This window comes from Martes martes, assembly GCF_963455335.1.
Source record: "Martes martes genome assembly, chromosome: 14".
NCBI classification, from domain to species: Eukaryota; Metazoa; Chordata; class Mammalia; order Carnivora; family Mustelidae; genus Martes; species Martes martes.
The window spans coordinates 60,508,064-60,514,232 of NC_137902.1; positions in this window are offsets into that span (position 1 = coordinate 60,508,064).

Consider the following 6,169-nt stretch of genomic DNA (forward strand, 5'->3'; position numbering starts at 1 on the left):
ATCATGACTCCAGCTGGGAGTCATGGGTCAGACCCAACCAACTAAGCCACACAAGCACCCTTAATCATTTAATATTTTATGTGTAAAATCTACTTTTCAAAATTTAATATTAATGGGCATTAAAACATCTTTCCATGCCAATAAATATAGAAATACATCAGCAATTGCAGTCATAGATTTAAGAGCATGTATATGATTCTGTATCACAACACTATAAGAGTGGTATGTTGAAATTACACGTTAGAAGCATATTTTGCAATAACATATATTCCAAATGTTAGCAGAGTATGTTTCTGTTATAGGTATTAGGTTGGTGTTAAAATGGGTATTTTTTTCTGCTTTTATGTTTTTTTTTCTCTATTTTATAAGTTGTTACTTAAAAATATAATCATTTTTTCTTCATTAATTACAAAAAATGGCTTTTACTTTTCCACCTTTTCAAAACTTCTGGTGATCCTGTTCCCATGAGTATAAATATGAGATTTTTTAGGTGGCATTTTTTTAAATGTCCTTCAATATCTGACTACAAAATACCCTTTCTCTCACATTGAATTTTCACATTGACTTGAATATACCCTACTTTTCTTTCTTTTTTTTTACAATTTCTCTCCTTTCTCCTTTACAATGATTTTCTGCTTCCTTTTTTCTATACTCAAGGAATTTTTTAATAATCTTATTAGATCACACATTATACCATAGCATATATATTTTTTTATCTATATATGACTGTGTCCTCCACTACACTGAGTTCCTCAAAGCAAGGTCTTCTATAATTCTCCTTTGTAACCCCATCAGTGTACTCAACTACAAAATTGCCCAGTGAATGTCTGTTGAATGAATAAATAAGTGGAAGGATTTATTCCTGGATTACCAGGATGGTAGAATATTCACAAATCAATCAATATGATACATCACATTAATAAGAGAATGGATAAGAAAAACATGATCATTTCAATAGACACAGAAAAAACATTTGATGTAGTACAACATCTATTCATGATAAAAGCCCTCAATAAATATAAGGAAGATATCTCAATATACCAGAGGCCATCTGTGAAAAACCGGTAGCTAACATCATCCTTAATGGGGAAAAGCAAAGAGCTATTCCCTTAGGTCAGGAAAAATACAAGAATGTCCACTCTCAATGTTTTTATTCATCATAGTACTTGAAGGCTTAGCCATAACAATCACACAACAAAAATAAAAGTCATCCACATCAGTAGGGAAGAAGACTTTCAGTGTTTGAAGATGACATGATACTACATACGGAAAGCCCAAAAGACTCCATTTAAAAATGGCTAGAACTAATAAATGACTATGGTAAAGTCAAAGGATACAAAAATCAATGCACAGAAATCTATTGCATTTCTATACACTAATAATGATGCAGCAATAGAAATCAAGGACTCAATCCCACTTAAAATTGGACCAAAAACTATAAATACCAAGAGGTAAACCTAACCAAAAAGGTGAAAGATCTTTACTCTGAAACCTATAAAACAATGATGAAAGAAATTGAAAGCAACACGAAGAAATGGAAAGATGTCCCATGCTTATGGATTAGAAGAACAAATATTGTTAAAATGTCTGTATTACCTGAAGCAATCTACACATTTAATGCAATTCTTGTCACAATACCACTTCCGTTTTTCACAGAACTAGAACAAACAATCCTAAAATACCAAGCAATCTTGAAAAAGAAAGGGAAAACTCGAGGCTTCACAATTCTGGGCTTCAAGTTATATTACAAAGCTGTATTAATCGAAACAGTGTGGTACTGGTACAAAAATAGACACACAGATCCATAGAACAGAACAGAAAACCTAGAAATAAACCCACAATTATATAGTCAAGTAATCTTTGACAAAGCAAGAAAGAACATCCAAAAAAAAAAAAAAGAGAGAGTCTCTTTAACAAATGCTATTGGGAAAACTGGACAGTAACATGCAAAATAATGAAACTGGACCACTTGTTTATAACATACACACACACAAAAAAAGTTCAAAATGGATTAAAGACCTAAATATGAGACAGGAAACCCTGAAAATCCCAGAAGAGAACACAGGCAGTAACTTCTTTGACATCAGCCATAGCAACTTCTTACTAGATTTGTCTCCTAAAGCAAGGAAAACAAAATAAAAAATAAACTATTGGAACTACATCAAAAGAAAAATCTTGAAAGCAAAGGAAACAGTCAACAAAACAACCCACTGAATGGGAGAAGATATTTGGAAATGAAAGGGCTAGCTAGTATCCAAGATCTATAGAGTTTCTCAAACTCAACACCCAAAAAAACAACCCAATTAAGAAATGAGCAGAAGACATGAATAGACATTTCTCCAAAGTAGATGTACAGATGGTCAACAGACATATGAAAAAATCCTCACCATCAGTTATCATTAGGGAAATGTAAATCAAAATGAAATATCTCTTCACACCTATCAGAATGGCTAAAATCAACAACACAAGAAATAGTAGGTGTTGATGAGGTTGTGGAGAAAAAGGAAATCTCTTGCTCTGCTGATGGGAATGAAAATTGGTACAGCCACTGTGGAAAACAGTTATGGATTTTTATTCTAATTTCCCTGATGACTAATGATGTTGAACATTTTTTCATGTGTCTGTTAGTTATTCGCATGTCTCCTTTGGAGAAGTGTCTGTTCATGTCTTCTGCCCACTTTATGTCTTGATTATTTGTTTTTTCGGTGTTGAGTTTGAGAAGCTCTTTATAGATCTTGGATACCAGCCCTTTATCTGTAGTGTCATTTCCAAATATCTTCTCCCATTTCATGGGTTGTCTCTTTGTTTTGTTGACTGTTTCCTTTGCTGTTCAGAAGCTTTTTATCTTGATGAAGTCCCAGAAGTTTATTTTCGCTTTTGTTTCCCTTGCCTTTAAGACGTGTTTGGAAAGAAGTTGCTGTGACCAATGTCAAAGAGGTTACTGTCTGTGTTATCTTCTAGGAATTTGATGGATTCCTGTCTCACATTGAGGTCTTTCAACAATTTAGAATTTATCTTTGTGCATGATGTAAGAAGGTGGTCAAGTTTCATTCTTCTGTCTATAGCTGTCCAATTTTCCCAGCACCATTTGGTGAGGAGACTGTCTTTTTTCTATTGGATATTTTTTCCTGCTATGTCAAAGATTAGTTGACCATAGAATTGAGGTTCCATATCTGGGCTCTCTATTCTGTTCCATTGATCTGTGTATCTGTTTTTGTGCAAGTACCATGCAGTCTTGGTGATCACAGCTTTGTAATAAAGCTCAAAATCAGGTAACGTGATGCCCCCAGCTGTGTTTCTCTTTTTCAACATTTCCTTGACAATTCGGGTCTTTTCTGGTTCCATACACATTTTAGGATTGTTTGTTCCAACACTTTGAAAAATGCCATTGGTATTTTGATCGGGATGGCATTGAAAGTATAGATTGCTCTGGGCAGCATAGACATTTTAACAATGTTTATTCTTCTGATCCATGAGCATGTAATGTTTTTCCATCTTTTTTGTAACTTCTTCAATTTCCTTCATAAGTTTTCTGTAGTTTCTAGAGTACAGATACTTTACCTCTTTGGTTAGGTTTATTCCAAGGTATCTTAAGGTTTTTGGTGCTATTGTAAATGGAATCAATTCCCTAATTTCTCTTTCTACAGTTACATTGTTAGTGTATAGGAAAGCAACTGATTTCTGTGAATTGATTTTGTATCCTGCCACATTACTGAATTGTTGTATGAGTTCTAGTAATTTGGGGGTGGAGTATTTTGTGTTTTCCACATACAGTATCATATTGAGATACCACCTTACACCAGTTAGAATGACAAAAATTGACAAGACAAGAAACAACAAATGGAGAGGTTGTGGAGAAAGGAGAACCCTCTTACACAGTTGGTGGGAATGTAAGTTGGTACAGGCACTTTGGAAAATAGTGTGGAAGTTCCTCAAAAAGTCAAAAATAGATTTACCCTATGACCCAACAACTGCACTACTGGGTATTTACCCCAAAGATGCATATGTAGTGAAAAGAAGGGCCATATGCAACCCAACATTCATAGCAGCAATGGCCACAATAGCCAAACTGTGGAAGGAGTTGAGATGCCCTTCAACAGATGAATGAATGAAGAAGATATGGTCCATTTATACAATGGAATATTCCTCAGCCATCAGAAAGGATGAATACCAAAATTTGCATCAACATGGATCGAACTGGAGATTATGCTAAGTGAAATAAGTCAAACAGAGAAAGACAATTATCATATGGTTTCACTTATTTGTGGGACATAAGGAATAGCATGGAGGACATTAGGAGAAGGAAGGGAAAAATTAAGTGGGGGCGGGGGGATCAGAGCAGCAGAGTGGGAGGCAAACCATGAGAGACTATGGACTCCAGGAATCAAACTGAGGGTTTAGGAGGGGAGGAGGCAAGGGGATGGATGAGCATGGTGATGGGTATTAAGGTGGACACATATGCATGGAACACTGGGTGTTATATGCAAACAGTGAATCATGGAACACTACATCCAAAACCAATGATGTGGAGAAGTCAAGATGGCAGAGGAGTAGCAGGCTGAGATGACATCAGGTAGCAGGAGATAAACTAGATAGTTTATCAAACCACTCCAAACACCTACAAATCCAACAGGAGATCGAAGAGAAGAAGAGCAGCAATTCTAGAAATAGGAAACTGACCATTTTCTGAAAGGTAGGACCTGTGGAGAAGGGAATCCAAAGCGATGGGAAGATAGACCGCAGGGGGAGGGACCAGCTCCTGGCAAGCAGCCGAGCAATGGAGCACAAAATCAGAACTTTTTAAAGTCTGCTTCATTGAGGGACATTGCTCCAGAGGCTAAGCGGGAGTGGAGCCCTTGCAGGGACAGTGAGGTCTCAGATCCCACAGAGTTACAGAAGGATCGGATGTGTTTGAGTGTCACAGATCTTGCAGGTATTATAGTGGAGAAGCCAGCTACAGAGACAGAGCTGAGGAGTGAGCTCTCAAACCGGGGTTACCTTAAAATGTGTTCTGAGGCATAATCAGACCATTGTTCCTTGAGCAGGGACCCCACAAGTGGCAGATCTGGGGAGACACCCCTGGAAGAGCAGCAGGGATTGGCTGGGTTTGGAGACTAGAGGCAGGGCTATGCACCAGAGACAGACATGCTTGGTCACAGGCCAGGTGAGCTCAGAGGGCGGCCAGAAGCCAGGGAGGCCGGAGTGATTGAGCACTTTTCTCTGAGGGCGCACTGAGGAGTGGGGACCCGAGCTCTCAGCTCCTCTGGGCTGGAGATTAGGAGGCCACCATTTTCATTCCCATCCTCCAGAGCTCTACGGAAGGCGTTCAGGGAACAAAAGCTCCCGAGAGCAAACCCAAGGAGATTACTTAGCCTGGCCCCTGGCAAGGGTGGAATAATTCTGTTTCTGGCAATGACACTTGAGAATCACTATAACAGGCCCCTCCCCCAAAAGATCAGCAAGAACATCCAGTCAAGACCAAGCTCACTGATCAAGGAGAACAGTGGAATTCCAGAAGAGGGGAAAGCAAAACATGGAATTCATGGCTTTCTCCCCATGATTTTTTAGTCTTGCAAAGTTAATTATATTATTTTAATTTTGTTTTTCTTATTTTAATTTTTTGAACTTTTACTCTTTCCTCTTTTAACGTTTTTTTAACTAGTTTATCTTAGCAATACCTATCTTTAAAAAAGAAAGAACTTTTTGAACCTTCATTATTATAGTCATATTTTATCCTTCATTCTATCTAACTTTATTTTTTGTATACACATAGGGTTTGTTCTCCTAAAAAAATGTGGGATACAGCGTCTTCTAATAGATCAAAATATACCCTAAATCTAGCACAGGGCTTTGTTCTAGTCTCCAGCATGAGCAAATTCTCTCCACTTTCTTTTTCTTTCTTTTCCCAACCAACTTATCAACTCCTTTTTTAGAATTTTTTAAAAATTTTTCATCTTTACAGTCATATTCCAACCTTTCATCATGTTTACCCATATATATATATACACACACATATATGTATATGTATATGTATATGTGTATATACATATGTATACATATATATATGTATACACACACACACACACACACACACACACACATATATATATATATATATATATATATATATACACACACGTTTTTCTTTCTTTAACATTTTGGGAGGTAG